At 40.0% G+C, this 19,209-nt stretch overlaps 1 protein-coding gene across 8 annotated transcripts in view; it reads right to left on the reverse strand.

Annotated features, from left to right (window-relative positions):
- Positions 1 to 19,209, reverse strand: part of PRRG1 (proline rich and Gla domain 1) — a 229,482-nt gene that overhangs the window by 120,836 nt on the left and 89,437 nt on the right. The window lies entirely within an intron of this gene.

A 19,209-nucleotide genomic window follows, 5' to 3' on the forward strand; every position in this document is an offset into this window, starting at 1 on the left:
TTCCACGAAAGCGGTCCCTGATACCAAAAAGGTTGGGGACTGCTGGTCTACAAGAAGCTCATTTTATTATTTTTTTTAACTTTTTACTTTATACTAGAGTACAGCTGATTAACAATGTTGTGACAGTTTGAGGTGCACAGCAAAGCGACTCAGCCATACATATGCATGTATCCATTCTCCCCCAAACTCCCCTCCCATCCAGGCTGCAACACTAAGCAGAGTTCCCTGTGCTATACAGAAGGTCCTTGTTGGTTATCTATTTTAAAGACAGCAGTGTGTACCTGTCAATCCCAAACTCTCTAACTAACCCTTCCCCCAACTCTTCCCCCCGGGGAACCATACGTTGTTTCTCTAAGTCTGTGAGTCTGTTTCTGTTTTGTAAATAAGGTCATGTGTATTATTTCTTTTTAGATTCCACATATATGCGATATCACAGGATGTTTCTTTCTCTGACTTACTTCACTCAGTATGACAATCTCTAGGTCCATCCACGTTGCTGCAAATGGCATTATTCAGAAACCCATTTTAAATATAAAGACATATATAGATGAAAAGTAAAGGCATAGAGAAAGATACCCCATGCTAGTAATTAATCAAAAGAAAGCAGAAGCAGCTGTATCAATTTCAGACAGAACTACTTCAGGGCAAGGAAAGTTTTCAGCAATAATAGGATAATACCATGACATAATGATAAAGGGGTCGATCCTCCAAGAAGACATGACAATCCTCAATGTGCATGCACATAACAAAGTGTTAAAATATATCTGGCAAAACCTGACAGAACTGGGCTTCCCTGGTGGCGCAGTGGTTGACAGTCCGCCTGCCGATGCAGGGGACACGGGTTCGTGCCCCGGTCTGGGAGGATCCCGCATGCCGCGGAGCGGCTGGGCCCGTGAGCCATGGCCGCTGGGCCTGCGCGTCCGGAGCCTGTGCTCCGCGACGGGAGAGGCCACAGCGGTGAGAGGCCCGCGTACCGCAAAAAAAACCTGACAGAACTGCAAGGAAAAGTAGATGAATCCCCTATTATAGTTGCAGACTTTAACACTCCTCTAACAGAAATGGACAGATCCAGCAGGCACAAATTCAGTAAGTACACAGTCAATCCCTACAGCACCATCAATCAACTGGATATAATAGATATCTAAAGACTACTTCATCCAACAACAGCAGAGTTCACAATTTTCTCTAGCTTGATGGAATATGCACCAAAACAAACCACATTCTGGAACATAAAACACAACCTTAACAAATTTAAAAGAATAGAAATCATACAGTGTCTGCTCCCAGACCACAATGGAATTACACTAGAAATCAGTTAACAGTAAGATAACTGCAAAATCCCAAAATATATGCTGATTAAACAACTCACTTCTAAACAACACACGGGTCAATGAAGAACTCTCAAAATAAATTTTAAAATATTTTGAACTAAATGAAAAAGAAAATGCAACTTACCAGACACTATGGAATGCAGTGAAAGCAGTGCTTAGAGGGAAATTTATAGCATTGAATGCATATATTAAAAAAGAAGAAAGATCTAAAATTAACAATCTAAGGTTCCACCTTAGGAAGCCAGAAAAGAGCAAATTAAATTCAAAGTAAGCAAAAGAAGAGAAATAATAAAAATTAGAGCAGATATCAGTGAAATTGAAAACAAGAAATCAACAGAGAAAGTAAAACCTAAACCTGATTCTTTGAAAAGATCTTTAAAATTGGTAAACTTCTAGCCAAGCTAAGAAAAAAAAGACGAATTACAATATTAGAAATGAAATAAAAGACATCACAACAGATTGCATGGAGACATTAAAAGGTTAATAAAAGATTATTATGAACAAATCCACGCCCACAAATTTTATAACCTAGATTAAACAAACCAATTCCCTGAAAGAGTCAATCTGCCAAAACTTACACACAAGAATAGACAGCATGAATAGGCCTATATATATTAAAGAAATTAAATCAAAAATTAATAACCTTCCAAAACAGAAAGCAACAGGCCCAGATGGGCTGACTTGAGAATTCTATCAAACCCCTAAGGAGAAATTATACCAATTTTCTACAATCTCTTCCAGAAGACAGAAACCAAACCAAGGGAATACTTCCTAACTCATGAGGCCAGAATTAACCTAATACCAAAACCAAAGACATTACAGGGAAAGAAAACTACAGACTAGTACCTCTCATGAACATACATGCAAAAATCCTCAAGATTAGCAAATCAAATGCAACAATGTATAAAAAAGATTACACACCATAACCAAGAGAGATTTATCCCATGTATGCAAGGCTGATTCAACATCTGAAGATCAATTAATGTAATCCATCACATCAATGGGCTAAAGAAGAAAAATAACATGATCTTATCAGTAGATGCAGAAAAAGGACTTGACAAAATCCAACACCTATTCATGATTAAGAACTCTCAGAAAATTAAGAATAGAGGGGAACTTCCTCAATGTGTTAAGGATATCTACAAACAACATACAGCTAACATCATACTTAATAAGGAGACACTCAAAGCTTTCCAACTAAGATAAGGAACAAAGAAATAATGTGCCCTTTCACCACTCCTTTCCAAGTTATACAGACTGGTAAGTAAGAAATCAAATGTTCACAGATGGCATTATTATCAATGTAGAAAATCCAAAAGAATCAACAACAACAACAACAATAAAACTCGTGGAACTAATAAGCAATGATAGAAATGTTGCAAGATACAACATTAATATGCAAAAGTTAATCAATTTCCTATATACCAGCAATAAATAAGTGGAATTTGAAATTAAAAATATATTACCATTTACATTAGCACTCCCCCCATCAAAATGAATTACTTATGTATAAATCTAAAAAATTTGTACAAAATCTGTATGAGGAAAATTCCTCATAACTGTGACAAAAGATATCAAAGAACTAAATAAATGGAGAATTATGCCATGTTCATGGATAGAAAGACTCAATAGTGTCAAAATGTCAGTTTTTCCCAAGTTGATCAACAGATTCAACATAATCTCAGTGAAAATCTAGCAAGTTATTTTGTGGATATCAACAAACTTATTCCAAAATTTATATGGAGAAGCAAAAGACCTAAAAGAGTCAACTCAATACTGAAGCAGAACGAAGTCAAAAGACTGACTCGACCCCATTTACAGAATTACAATAAAGGTACAGTAATCAAGAGACTGTGGTATTGAGAAAGCACACAAATAGATCAATGAAAAAAACAAGGAGCCCAGAAAAAAGACCCAAATAAATATAGTCAACTGTTAACAAAGGAGCAAAGACAACACAACGGGGCAAACATAGTCTTTTCACCAAATGGTGCTATAACAACTGAACATCCACCTACAAAGAAAAAAAAAGAATCTAGATGCAGACTTTACACCCTTCACAAAATTTAACTCAAAATGATCAAAGACCAAATGTAAAATACAAAACAAAACCCCTGGAAGATAACATAGGAGAAAACCTAATTGGCCTTGGACATGGCAATGACTTTGAGATGCAACACTAAAGGCATGATGTGTGGAAGAAATAAACTGATAAGCTGGATTTCATTAAAATTAAAAACTTCTGCTCTGTGAAAGACAATGTTAAAAGGATGAGAAGACAAGCCACAGTCTGAGAGGAAATACTTGGAAAATAGATATCTGAAAAAGGAGTGTTATCAAAAAAATACCAAAAAACTCTTAAAACTCAATATGAAAATTAACAAACTGATTTAAAAAATGGGCAGTGACAACTTTACTTCCTGTTTTCCGATTTGGATTCCTTTTATTTCTTTTTCTTCCCTGATTGCTGTGGCTAAAACTCCCAAAACTATGCTGAATAATAGTGGTGAAGAGTGGGCAACCTTGTCTTCTTCCTGATCTTAGTGGAAATGCTTTCAGTATTTCACCACTGAGAATGATGTTGGCTGAGGGTTTGTCATATATGGCCTTTATTATGTTGAGGAAAGTTCCCTCTATGCCTACTTTCTGCAGGGTTTTTATCATAAATGGGTGTTGAATTTTGTCAAAAGCTTTCTCTGCATCCACTGAGATGATCATATGGTTTTTCTCCTTCAATTTGTTAATATGGTGTATCACGTTGATTGATTTGCATATACTGAAGAATCCTTGCATTCCTGGAATAAACCCCACTTGATCATGGTGTATGATCTTTTTAATGCGCTGCGGGATTCTGTTTGCTAGTATTTTGTTGAGGATTTTTGCATCTATGTTCATCAGTGATATTGGCCTGTAGTTTTCTTTCTTTGTGACATCCTTGTCTGGTTTTAGTATCAGGGTGATGGTGGCCTTGTAGAATGAGTTTGGGAGTGTTCCTCCCTCTGCTAGATTTTGGAAGAGTTTGAGAAGGATACGTGTTAGCTCTTCTCTAAATGTTTGACAGAATTCGCCTGTGAAGCCATCAGGCCCTAGGCTTTAGTTTGTTGGAAGTTTTTTAATCACAGTTGCAATTTCAGTGCTTCTGAATGCTCTGTTCATATTTTCTATTTCTTCCTGATTCGGTCTTGGCAGGTTGTGCATTTCTAAGAATTTATCCATTTCTTCCAGGTTGTCCATTTTATTGGCATAGAGTTGCTTGTAGTAATCTCTCATAATCTTTTGTATGTCTGCAGTGTCAGTTGCAACTTCTCCTTTTTCATTTCTAACTCTATTGACTTGAGTCTTCTCCCTTTTTTTCTTGATGAGTCTGGCTAATGGTTTATCAATTTTGTTTATCTTCTCAAAGACCCAGCTTTTAGTTTTATTGATCTTTGCTATCGTTTCCTTCATTTCTTTTTCATTTATTTCTGATCTGATTTTCATGATTTCTTTCCTTCTGCTAACTTTGGGGGTTTTTTGTTCTTCTTTCTCTAATTGCTTTAGGTGCAAGATAAGGTTGTTTATTTGAGATATTTCCTGCTTCTTAAGGTAGGATCGTATTGCTATAAACTTCCCTCTTAAAACTGCTTTTGCTGCATCCCATAGGTTTTGGGTCGTCATGTGTCCATTGTCATTTGTTTCTAGGTATTTTTTGATTTCCTCATTGATTTCTTCAGTGATCGCTTCATTATTAAGTAGTGTATTGCTTAGCCTCCATGTGTTTGTATTTTTTACAGATCTGTTCGTGTAATTGATATCTAGTCTCATAGCGTTGTGGTCGGAAAAGATACTTGATACAATTTCAATTTTCTCAAATTTATCAAGGCTTAATTTATGACCCAAGATATAACCTATCCTGGAGAATGTCCCATGAGCACTTGAGAAAAATGTGTATTCTGTTCTTGGATGGAATGTCCTAAAAATATCAATTAAGTCCATCTTGTTTAATGTATCATTTAAAGCTTGTGTTTCCTGGAGGACGAGGGCAAGATGGCGGAAGAGTAAGATGCGGAGATCACCTTCCTCCCCACAGATACACCAGAAATACATCTACACGTGGAACAACTCCTACAGAACACCTACTGAACGCTGGCAGAAGACCTCAGACCTCCCAAACGGCAAGAAAGTCCCCACGTACCTGGGTAGGGCAAAAGAAAAAACAGAGACAAAAGGATAGGGACGGGACCTGCACCAGTGGGACGGAGCTGTGGAGGAGGAAAGGTTTCCATACACTAGGAAGCCCCTTCGCGGGCGGAGACTGCGGGTGGCGGAGAGGGAAGCTTCGGAGCCAGAGCCACGGAGGAGAGCACAGCAACAGGTGTGCGGAGGGCAAAGGGCGGAGAGATTCCTGCACAGAGGATCGGCGCCGACGGGCACTCACCAGCCCAAGAGGCTTGTCTGCTCACCCTCCGGGACGGGGGGTGGGCTGGGAGCTGAGGCTCGGGCTTCGGATCGATAGCAGCAAGAAGACTGGGGTTGGTGGCGTGAACACAGCCTGAAGGCGTTAGTGCACCACAGCTAGCAGGGAGGGAGTCCGAGAGAAGTGTGGAGCTGACGAAGAGGCAAGAAACCTTTTCTTACCTCTTTGTTTCCTGGTGCGCTAGGAGAGGGGATTAAGAGTGCTGCTTAAAGGAGCTCCAGAGATGGGCGCGAGCCATGGCTAAAAGCGCGGACCCCAGAGACAGGCATGAGACGCTAAGGCTGCTGCTGCCGCCGCCAAGAAGCCTCTGTGAGAGCACAGGTCACTATCCACACCCCCCTTCCGGGGAGGCTGTGCAGCTCGCCACTGCCAGGGTTCCGGGATCCAGGGACAAATTCCCCGGGAGAATGGACAGCGCGCCTCAGGCTGGTGCAACGTCACGCTGTCCTCTGCCGCTGTAGGCTCGCCCCGCCCTCCGTACCCCTCCCTCCGCCCAGCCTGAGTGAGCCAGAAACCCCGAAGCAGCTGTTCCTTTAACTCCGTCCTGTCTGAAAGAAGAACAGGACCTACAGGCGACCTACACGCAGAAGCGGGGCCAAATCCAAAGCTGAGCCCCAGGAGCTGTGAGAACAAAGAAGGGAAAGGGAAATCTCTCCCAGCAGCCTCAGAAGTAGCGGATTAAATCTCCACAATCAACTTGATGTACCCTGCATCTGTGGAATACATGAATAGACAACGAATCATCCCAAATTGAGGAGGTGGACTTTGAGAGCAAGATGTATTATTTTTTCCCCTTTTCCTCTTTTTGTCAGTGTGTAGGTGTATGCTTCTGTGTGAGATTCTGTCTGTATAGCTTTGCTTCCAGCATTTGTCCTAGGGTTCTATTTGTCCATTTTTTTTCATAAAAAATTTTTTTTTCTTAATAATTACTTTTCATTTTAATAACTTTATTTTTTTCTTTTACTTTATTTTATCTTCTTTCTTTCTTTCTTTCCTTCCCTCCTTCCTTCCTTCCTCCCTCCCTATCCCCTCCCTTCCTCCCTCCCTTTCTATCTTCTTCCTCCTTTCTTCCATCCTTCCGTCCTTCCTTCCTTCCTTCTTTCCTTTCTTTCTTTCTTTCTACTTCTTCTCTCTTTTATTCTGAGCCATGTGGATGAAAGGTTCTTGGTGCCGCAGCCAGGAGTCAGTGCTGTGCCTCTGAGGTGGGAGAGCCAATTTCAGGACACTGTTCCACAAGAGACCTCCCAGCTCCACATAATATCAAACGGCAAAAATCTCTCAGAGATCTCCATCTCAACCCCAGCAACCACCTTCACTCAACGACCAGCAAGCTACAGTGCTGGACACCCTATGCCAAACAACTAGCAACACAGGAACACAAACCCACCTATTACCAGAGAGGCTGCCTAAAATCATAATAAGGCCACAGACACCCCAAAACACACCACCAGACGTGGACCTGCCCACCAGAAAGACAAGATCCAGCCTCATCCACCAGGACACAGGCACTAGTCTCCTCCACCAGGAAGCCTACACAACCCACTGAACCGACTTTAGCCACTGGTGACAGACACCAAAAACAATGGGAACTACGAACCTGCAGCCTACAAAAAGGAGACCCCAAACACAGTAAGATAAGCAAAATGAGAAGACAGAAAAACACACAGCAGATGAAGGAGCAAGGTAAAAACCCACCAGACCTAATAAATGAAGAGGAAATAGGCAGTCTACCTGAAAAAGAATGCAGAATAATGATAGTAAAGATAATCCAAAATCTTGGAAATAGAACAGACAAAATGGAAGAAACATTTAACAAGGACCTAGAAGATCTAAAGATGAAACAAGCAACGATGAACAACACAATAAATGAAATTAAAAATATTCTAGAAGGGATCAATAGCAGAATAACTGAGGCAGAAGAACGGGATAAGTGACCTGGAAGATAAAACACTGGAAATAACTACTGCAGAGCAGAATAAAGAAAAAAGAATGAAAAGAACTGAGGACAATCTCAGAGACCTCTGGGACAACATTAAATGCACCAACATTCGAATTACAGGGGTTCCAGAAGAAGAGAAAAAGAGAGGGACTGAGAAAATATTTGAAGAGATTATAGTTGAAAACTTCCCTAATATGGGAAAGGAAATAGTTAATCAAGTCCAGGAAGCACAGAGAGTCCCATACAGGATAAATTCACGGAGAAATACGCCAAGACACATATTAATCAAACTGTCAAAAATTAAATACAAAGAAAACATATTAAAAGCAGCAAGGGAAAAACAACAAATAACACACAAGGGAATCCCCATAAGGTTAACAGCTGATCTTTCAGCAGAAACTCTGCAAGCCAGAAGGCACTGGCAGGACATATTTAAAGTGATGAAGGAGAAAAACCTGCAACCAAGATTACTCTACCCAGCAAGGATCTCATTCAGATTTGATGCAGAAATTAAAACCTTTGCAGACAAGCAAAAGCTGAGAGAGTTCAGCACCACCAAACCAGCTGTACAACAAATGCTAAAGGAAGTTCTCTAGGCAGGATACACAAGAGAAGGAAAAGACCTACAATAACGAACCCAAAACAACTAAGAAAATGGGAATAGGAACATACATATCCATAATTACTTTAAATGTAAACGGACTAAATGCTCCTATCAAAAGACACAGATTGGCTGAATGGATACAAAACCAAGACCCATATATATGCTGTCTACAAGAGACCCACTTCAGGCCTAGAGACACATACAGACTGAAAGTGAGGGGATGGAAAAAGATATTCCATGCAAATGGAAACCAAAAGAAAGCTGGAGTAGCAATTCTCATATCAGACAAAATACTTGAAAATAAAAACTATTAGAAGAGACAAAGAAGGACACTACATAATGATGAAGGGATCGATCCAAGAAGAAGATATAACAATTGTAAATATTTATGCACCCAACATAGGAGCACCTCAATACATAAGGCAAATACTAACAGCCATAAAAGGGGAAATCGATAGTACCACATTCATAGTAGGGGACTTTAACACCTCACTTTCACCAATGGACAGATCATCCAGAATGAAAATAAATAAGGAAACACAAGCTTTAAATGATACATTAAACAAGATGGACTTAACTGATACTTATAGGACATTCCATCCAAAAACAACAGAATACACATTTTTCTCAAGTGCTCATGGAACATTCTCCAGGATAGATCATATCTTGGGTCACAAGTCAAGCCTTGGTAAATTTAAGAAAACTGAAATTGTATCAAGTATCTTTTCCGACCACAACGCTATGAGACTAGATACTAATTACAGGAAAAGAACTGTAAAAAATACAAAATACATGGAGGCTAAACAATACACTACTTAATAACGAAGTGATCACTGAAGAAATCAAAGAGGAAATCAAAACATACCTAGAAACAAACGACAATGGAGACACGACGACCCAAAACCTATGCGATGCAGCAAAAGCAGTTCTAAGAGGGAAGTTTATAGCAATACAATCCTACCTTAAGAAACAGGAAACACCTCAAATAAACAACCTAACCTTGCACCTAAAGCAATTAGAGAAAGAAGAACAAAAAAACCCCAAAGTTAGCAGAAGGAAAGAAATCATAAAGATCAGATCAGAAATAAATGAAAAAGAAATGAAGGAAATGATAGCAAAGATCAATAAAACTAAAAGCTGGTTCTTTGAGAAGATAAACAAAATTGATAAACCATTAGCCAGACTCATCAAGAAAAAAAGGGAGAAGACTCAAGTCAATAGAGTTAGAAATGAAAAAGGAGAAGTAACAACTGACACTGCAGAAATACAAAGGATCATGAGAGATTACTACAAGCAACTCTATGCCAATAAAATGGACAACCTGGAAGAAATGGATAAATTCTTAGAAATGCACAACCAGCCAAGACCGAATCGGGAAGAAATAGAAAATATAAATAGACCAATCAGAAGCACTGAAATTGCAACTGTGATTAAAAAACTTCCAACAAACTAAAGCCTAGGGCCAGATGGCTTCACAGGCGAATTCTATCAAACATTTAGAGAAGAGCTAACACGTATCCTTCTCAAACTCTTCCAAAATCTAGCAGAGGGAGGAACACTCTCAAACTCATTCTACGAGGCCACCGTCATGATGATACCAAAACCAGACAAGGATGTCACAAAGAAAGAAAACTACAGGCCAATATCACTGATGAACAAGATGCAAAAATCCTCAACAAAATACTAGCAAACAGAATCCAACAGCACATTAAAAGGATCATACACCATGATCAAGTGGGGTTTATTCCAGGAATGCGAGGATTCTTCAATATACGCAAATCAATCAATGTGATACACCATATTAACAAATTGAAGGAGAAAAACCATATGATCATCTCAATAAATGCAGAGAAAGCTTTCGACAAAATTCAACACCCATTTATGATAAAAACCCTGCAGAAAGTAGGCATAGAGGGAACTTTCCTCAACATAATAAAGGCCATACATGACAAACCCACAGCCAACATCGTCCTCAATGATGAAAAACTGAAAGCATTTCCACTAAGATCAGGAACAAGACAAGGTTGCCCACTCTCACCACTCTAATTCAACATAGTTTTGGAAGTTTTAGCCACAGCAATCAGAGAAGAAAAGGAAATAAAAGGAATCCAAATCAGAAAAGAAGAAGTAAAGCTGTCACTGTTTGCAGATGACATGATACTATACATAGAGACTCCTAAAAATGCTACCAGAAAACTACTAGATCTAATCAATGAATTTGGTAAAGTAGCAGGATACAAAATTAATGCACAGAAATCTCTGGCATTCCTATACACTAATGATGAAAAATATGAAAGGGAAATCAAGAAAACACTCCCACTTACCACTGCAACAAAAAGAATAAAATATCTAGGAATAAACCTAAGGAGACAAAAGACCTGTATGCAGAAAATTATAAGACACTGATGAAGGAAATTAAAGATGATACAAATAGATGGAGAAATATACCATGTTCTTGGATTGGAAGAATCAACATTGTGAAAATGACTCTACTACCCAAAGCAATCTAAAGATTCAATGCAATCCCTATCAAGCTACCAATGGCATTTTTCACAGAACTAGAACAAAAAATTTCACAATTTGTATGGAAACACAAAAGACCCCGAATAGCCAAAGCAATCTTGAGAACAAAAAAACGGAGCTGGAGGAATCAGGCTCCCTGACTTCAGACTATACTACAAAGCTACAGTAATCAAGACAGTATGGTACTGGCACAAAAACAGAAAGATCAATGGAACAGGATAGAAAGCCCAGAGATAAACCCAGGCACATACGGTCACCTTATCTTTTATAAAGGAGGCAGAAATGTACAGTGGAGAAAGGACAGCCTCTTCAATAAGTGGTGCTGGGAATACTGGAGAGGTATATGTAAAAGTATGAGATTAGATCACGCCGTAACACCATACACAAAAATAAGCTCAAAATGGATTAAAGACCTAAATGTAAGGCCAGAAACTATCAAACTCTTAGAGGAAAACATAGGCAGAACACTCTATGAAATAAAGCACAGCAAGATCATTTTTGACACACCTCCTAGAGAAATGAAGTAAAAACAAAATAAACAAATGGGACGTAATGAAACTTAAAATCTTTTGCACAGCAAAGGAAACCATAAACAAGACGAAAAGACCACCCTCAGAATGGGAGAAAATATTTGCAAATGAAGCAACTGACAAAGGATTAATCTCCAAAATTTATAAGCAGCTCATGCCGCTCAATATCAAAAGAACAAACAACCCAATCCAAAAATGGGCAGAAGACCTAAATAGACATTTCTCCAAAGAAGATATACAGACTGCCAACAAACACATGAAAGAATGCAGAACATCATTAATCATTAGAGAAATGCAAATCAAATTGCAATGAGATATCATCTCACACCGGTCAGAATGGCCATCATCAAAAAATCTACAAACAATAAATGCTGGAGAGGTTGTGGAGAAAAGGGAACACTCTTGCACTGCTGGTTGGAATGTGAACTGGTACAGCCACTATGGAGAACAGTATGGAGGTTCCTTAAAAAACTACAAATAGAACTACCATATGACCCAGCAATCCCGCTAGTGGGCATATACCCTGAGAAAACCATAACTCAATAAGAGTCATGTACCAAAATGTTCATTGCAGCTCTATTTACAATAGCCCAGAGATGGAAACAACCTAAGTGCCCATCATCGGATGAATGGATAAAGAAGATGTGGCACATACATACAATGGAATATTACTCAGCCATAAAAAGAAACGAAATTGAGCTATTTGTAGTCAGGTGGATGGACCTAGAGTCTGTCATACAGAGTGAAGCAAGTCAGAAAGAGAAATACAAATACCATATGCTAACACATCTATATGGAATTTAAGGAAAAAAATGTCATTTAGAACCTAGGGGTAAGAGAGGAATAAAGACACAGACCTACTAGAGAATGGACTTGAGGATATGGGGAGGGGGAAGGGTAAGCTGTGACGGAGTGAGAGAGTGGCATGGACATATATACACTATCAAACGTAAAATAGATAGCTAGTGGGAAGCAGCCTCATAGCACAGGGAGATCAGCTCGGTGCTTTGTGACCACCTAGAGGGGTGGGATAGGGAGAGTGGGAGGGAGGGAGACACCAGAGTGAAGAGATATGGGAACATATGTATAACTGATTCACTTTGTTATAAAGCAGAAACTAACACACCATTGTAAAGCAATTATACTCCTATAAAGATGTTCAAAAAATAAATAAATAAATAAAATGGGCAAAAGATCTGAACAGACACCTGAAAAAGAAAATATACAGATGCCAAGTAAGCATATGAAACAATGTTTAATATCTTATATCATTGGTGAATTCCAAATTAAAGCAATGAGATATTACTACACACCTATTTGAACGACCAAAATCCAAAACACTGAAAAAAACAAATGCTAGTGAAAATGTGGAGCAACAGGAATTCTCATCCATTGTAGGTGGAGATGTAAAATGGTACAGCCACTTTGGAATACAAACTGGCAGTTTCTTACAAAGTTAAACATACTCTTATCATATTATCCAGCAATTGTGTCCACAAAAAAGCCTACACATAGATGTTTACAGCAGCTTTATTCACAGTTGCCAAAACTGGGAAGCAACCAAGATGTCCTTTGGTAAATTAATGGATAAATTGTGATATATCCAGACAACTGAATATTATTCAGCACTGAAAAGAAATGAGCTATCAAGCCATGAAAAGACATGGAGGAAAGTAACGCATATTGCTACATGAAAGAAGCCAATGTAAAAAGTTCACGTACTGTGGAACTCCAACAATATGACATTCTAGAAAAGGTAAATCTATGGAAACAGTAAGAAGACCAGGGTTACCAGGGATCAATAGGCAGAGCACAGAGGATTTTTAGGGCAGCAAAACTATTCTGTATGATGTTACAATGGTAGATGCATGTCATTAAACATTTATCCAAACCCACACAATGTACAACACCAAGAGTGAACTCTAATGTAAACTATGGACTTTAGGTGATAATGATGTGTCAGTGCAGGTTCACTGCTTATAACAAAGGTACCACTATGTTGCAGGATGTTCATAGTGGAAGAGTTCGTGTGTGTTTGTGGGTATATGGGAACTCTGTATTTTCTGCTCAATTTTGCTGTGAACCTAAAATGCTCTAAAAACCAGTTCATTAATGTTTTTAAAGCAAAGGAGTAACCCTTTCTCTTTCCTTGTAATGATTTGTTCCATTCCCAGAGCTTCCTGTCCACCCATGCCACTCTCCTGAATTCCACCTGGATATCAAACAGTCATCTCAGACTCAGCATGCCTAGTACTGAATCCTTGGTCTTCCTTCTCTCAAATTTTCTTCTCCAACAATCTTCCATATCTCACTAAATAGCTACTCCATCCTTCTAGTTGTTCAGATCAAAATCCTCGGCGTCATCCCTGACTCTCATGCTTCGTCACATTCCCCTTCCAATTCCACTTCCAATAAGTGAGCAGGAAATCTGATCACTTATCATACCTCCAGCATTATACTGTCTTGGTCCGAGCCACCACAACCTCTCCTCAAATTGGTCTCTTCTGTTCTTGCTCCCCTTATAATCTATTCTCCACAAAGCACTCAGATTGATCCTTGCAAAAAATAAATCAGATCACATCATTTCACTCTTCAAACGCTTCATGGCTTTCCTTCTCACTCAATAACCTTACAATGTCCTCTCACAAGGAGCTGAATAGCCCTACATGCTCTTCCCACCCTCCAACACACCTTCTTACTTATCTGATCCTGTTTCTTATTATTCATCCCCACTCATTCATGCTACTCTAACCACAAGGACTGTTTTGTGATTCCTAGCAAAAAGGTCTCAAAAAGGTACCACCTCAGGACCTCTATACTTGCTGTTCTCTGTGCCCAGAAAGCTCTTCCTCCAAATAAATGGTTTTCTCATCTCTTACAAGTCTTTGCTGACAGCGAAGTCTTCCCTGATCACCACCCTCCAATAGACTCTATTCAACTACTGGTGAATACCTATAGATGCTCCACTATTCACTTTCCCTACTTTGTATTTCTCCAAAGAATGCAACACTTTATAACTTTACATACATACACATATATACATATAGGTGTATGTATATATGTATATATATATACACACACACAGAGAGAGAGAGAGAGCACACACATGCACACTTGTATTTTATTTATTTATTTTGTTATCTTCCTCCCTCAAATAGGATGTGAGCTCCTTGAGGACAGAAATTTCCAATAAAATACAAATATTTTATTCACTGCTGTATCCTTAGTTCTTAGAACAATGCCTGGCAACTGAGAGGCACACAAACATTTGTTGAAAAATAATCATATAAATACTTACGATATGTCATCTTATGGCAAGGGCTGGGGCAACAGCATTACAGCACAGCAAGTCTAGACTTAATTTCAAAAAATTCTTCTAAATGAGAAAAGTTGTGAAAAAACACAACTGTGTAACCATTAGAGGCAGCTGGAGTAGCTGAACTGACTAGTTTATTTACCAGCATTACTAACCTTGAAAAATCCATAGAGTTCATGGACTATTTAAGTTCCACTGAACAGTAGTGTGCAAACAACCTCCCTTAAGGAGTGTTCCTTCAACTTCTCCCCTCTCTACTTTTAGATTTATGTTTCTTCACTCATTCTTTTCCCCTCTATTCTCTTGGTGCCCGATTCTATTCCCTCCTGCCCTCTGGCTCCAGTTCTCTATTTCATCAATTATATCCCCTTAGCATTACACCTTCAAACACTCCAGCAGGCTTTTTACCTCTTTTTACACATTCCTGTTTTCTTGATCCCTTAAAATTCTCAAACTCCAGTTTTTTTCTTCCCTTCTCACTTCATCAACAATTTACCAAAAACTTGGTTTATTTTCACTGCTTCTACTTCCTGACCATCATTGTTCAAAGAAGTGGTTCTTAACCAGGGCGTACATGAAAATCTCCTGGAATTTTTTCATGCCCAGGTTCCACACACTGAAATTCTGACTTGATGAGTTTGCATTGGGGGGAAGGGCACTAAACATAAGTATGCTGGTGAAAACAACTCCCTAACAGAGTCTAATGCACACCCCAGATTAAGAACCATTACCTCAAATACCTGCCATATGTTTTTTCTGGTCATAATAATAATATTCCACCAACTGAGGAGTATAATTAAATCAACCCTCTGTATCTGACACACATGAAAAACAAACAAAAAGGCTCCTGGTCACCAAATCCAACTGTGTTCTCTTAGTTTTATCCTTTCCAAACTTTACAAGATATTTGATACCACCCGCTTTTAAGTATGCTCCTCTCTTCGATAACTTTTTGGTCTTTTATATTTTTGGTCTCCCTTCCTCCCTGCCAATTTGTCTTAATCCATCTAGATCAGTGTCTCTCAATGTGATCCAAGGGTCAGCAGCATCACTATCATTTGGAAACTTGTAAGAAATGAAAACTCCTCAGGCCCCATCCCAGACATCAGAAACTCCAGGGATGGGGCCCAGAAATCTACACATTCTTGTGATTATTATGCATGCTGATGTTTGGGAACCACTGTGCTAAGCCACCTGTTTTAGAAATATGGGAGGAATCTACAATCACAGGACTGAAGCTCCAACACAGTAGATGTCAATATATCCATATTTTGAAGTTAACTGCTAGTGAAATTATAGTACTTGTCATAAGAAATGGCAATTAGGAATAACGATAGCTACCATTATTAGGGCAATTAGTATGTGCTAGATATTATGGTAAGCTGTTAATACACTTGATCTCACTTATCAGCTGTTATAATTATCATGTTTACAGATGAGGAAACTGACACTTAGAGAAAGATTTTTAACATCTTGCCTCCAAATTTCACGCCCTTGACCACCATATTATTGTCTCCTGCAAAGAGTGGGAAAGAAGGAGTCTTGGACAGAATCCTAAGAAGAAGACTCAGTGGAAGTGACTGAGGTTGACTGGTCAAAGAATGAGAGGAAAAACCAGAAAAAAGGGAGGAAGTCCAGGTGAGGAAAGTTTTAAGTAGGAAGCCTTAATCACAGTAGTTGGGTTTTTTTTTTGTTTTTTCAGTGAATCTACAGACCACAGAGGATGTAGAACTTTTTTAGAATATGTTTTATGGCGGCTACTCATTCATTCTCTCTGATTCCCAAGTTTTACTGACAAAAACCAGACACTAACTTGCAGTGTTTTGAGGGGAACAGTGGTTAATATTATATATATATTTTAAAAGTGACATGAAGAAAAAGGGCTTTTACATACAGGTGGAGAGGGGATAAATTGAGGGGAGAAACCTTACAAGTTTACTAAGAGCCAGAATAGGTTTTCTGCTTTGCAGGCACAGAAGCCTGGAGTAACCAAGTAGTCAATCCTGACTCATTTTTAAAACTAAAGTATCAATTTTCTTCACTTATAAGCTGAGTAAACATTTGCTCACGGTATTCTCTGCGATGGGTAAATCCATCTAGCAGACGAAAGCTAGGTGTAGGGGTGATGAGCTTGAGTGTTGAGGGGCAAGAGGAAGATAATCCCTGTTATGAGCCGGAGGTGACTAGAAGGCCAGTGGTGCTGGTGCACTGAAGAGAACTGGCTGGCAGAAAATAGGACAAGCCTATTGAGGGCACTCTAAAGTGAAGAGACTCATTAGCCAAATACTCAAATCACCTTTTAGGAGGAGTATAATGCAATTGACTAGTCTCTCTAATTGGTCTAATAGGTTACAGCTTCTTTAGTTACATTAGCTTTCATAACATACCATCTGGCCAGCTTAATCCGCTTACAAATTTCCTAAATTCCAGCAGCAACCTATTTGTGTCTTTCTACAAATGATTAATCTTCCTTTCATGTTGACTTTTCACTTGTTTCAGTGTCAGAAGTTGACCTTTTAAAAGAATTGGCCTTTTTCTGATGTCTATTTTGTCGATATCCGCAAAGCTTTTTCACCTCTTTTAGAAGGATAATCCACAGACTAATACATGGGAACATATTTCCATACTTGTTTCTTATCCATATTCCAAATAATGTTGTTCAAATACTAAATAATTTCAGCATTTTGAATTTCTTCCATTACCCCATGAACTTTATGTGATACAAATTACTATCTTTCCAACAGCACTTATTAACATCTAAGTGTATTCATTAGGCACTTAGTACCTACCCAGCAGCCCTAGGTACTGGGATAACACAGAAGACTGACGTTCCAGTAGCAAGAGAGAAATAAGGCCAGTAGTATCAGTTTAGCAGAAAAGGGGGGTGACTAATTCATTCTGATGGATCTGGCACTTTTTCCAAGTGGTGAATTGGGCTGAGTCTGAAGGGATGAATAGGAGTTCATTAGCCACTGGAAAAGGGAAGTATCCCTAGCACCTCCCTCCCCAAATCTGGTAATGTTAGTGGCATTTAACTTAAAATAACAGTAAAAGAAAGAATAAAATGACAATAACACAAGAAGAAATCGTGCTCACTTCATGATTTGGGGGTTGGAGGGGGTACTGAGCCTTTAAACACACTTCAGATCTGAAAGTAAATGTTTATAAAACAGGATTCACAATCGAGGGAAAGGGGTGGAGGAGGAAGAAGTTCAGTTTGTTTTATTGTATTAAGTTAAACAAATGAGTAAAAATATCAACATCTATGCTTGGGAACACATACTACTTTCCATAAAGATCCTAAGCTTGAAAATGAAAGCCTCAGAATCTTATCTAAAATTACAATATTTGCCCTGGTCGTTTTTTTTGTTTTTGCGGTACGCGGGCCTCTCACTGTTGCGGCCTCTCCCGTTGCGGAGCACAGGCTCCGGACGCGCAGGCTCAGCGGCCATGGCTCACGGGCCCAGCCGCTCCGCGGCATGTGGAATCTTCCCGGACCGGGGCACGAACCCGGTCCCCTGCATCGGCAGGCGGACTCTCAACCACTGCGCCACCAGGGAAGCCCCTGCCCTGGTGTTTTATATCCCCAATACCAAACAATCAACCACACCCTAACCAACTTCCACTTACTCTAACTTTCACATCTCCACATCCTTCAAAGTTTGGCTTAATTTATAGTATAACTATCTCAAAGCATTAATTTAGTTCTAAGTTTTGGCACTCCACCTCTTCAACCTTCCGTTCAAGTATTTCCTCTTAAATTCCATTAATTTCGCCTTTCTCCTTAAGGGACACTTAGAAAATACATCAACAGCACAATTACAAAACCAATGGCTGCAGCCAGTCTGAACACACACACTCATTTCCACTCACATCCTTCTCGAGGTTGTTTCTACCACTGATCAAAATCAGCGGACCAGGAAGGAGGAAAAAGCTGAGCCAGGAGGGTTGTTCCCTTCCTTCCACTCCCCCCAAGCCTGCCCCCCCGCTCCCCATTCCCCCAGGGCCGCACAGCGACCTCGTGCGCCCCCCCTCCACCGACCCGCCCCCGCTGTCACCAGCCACTGCCTAGAAAACAGTCATAGCCTTTGTTAAAACGTCCATGAGCACAATGTACCAGAAGACGGACACATTCCCGGGGGCGGGGTGAAGAAAGTCACACGAATGCCACTCCCTCCTTGGCACAAGCTTGCGGCGACAGCCCACCTCCTCCAAATCCTCTCCCCCCGCGACGCGGAATGTTCCTGGCAACTCTGCACTCCGAGACGGCAGCGCGGGGGAAGGGACAGGCCCGGGACGCCCGCCGCTCAGGGGCACCAAGCGAGGGTACTGAACTTGAAGCTGGGACACCCTCCAGCGCTCTTGGCGAGGTTCCCGGTTCTGCCAAGCCTGAGTCCGGACTTCCAGCCTCTGGAGCTCTTTCCTTCAATTTCTCCTCACACATACCCTCTCCCGCTCCCGCCACCACGCACTCAGCTCCCCACGCGGCCGGGGCCGGACACTGTCCGGC

The sequence above is a fragment of the Delphinapterus leucas genome, chromosome X (assembly GCF_059928025.1).
Source record: "Delphinapterus leucas isolate spDelLeu-1000000601 "Yukka" chromosome X, BTC_Dleu_Yukka2, whole genome shotgun sequence".
Taxonomy (NCBI): Eukaryota; Metazoa; Chordata; class Mammalia; order Artiodactyla; family Monodontidae; genus Delphinapterus; species Delphinapterus leucas.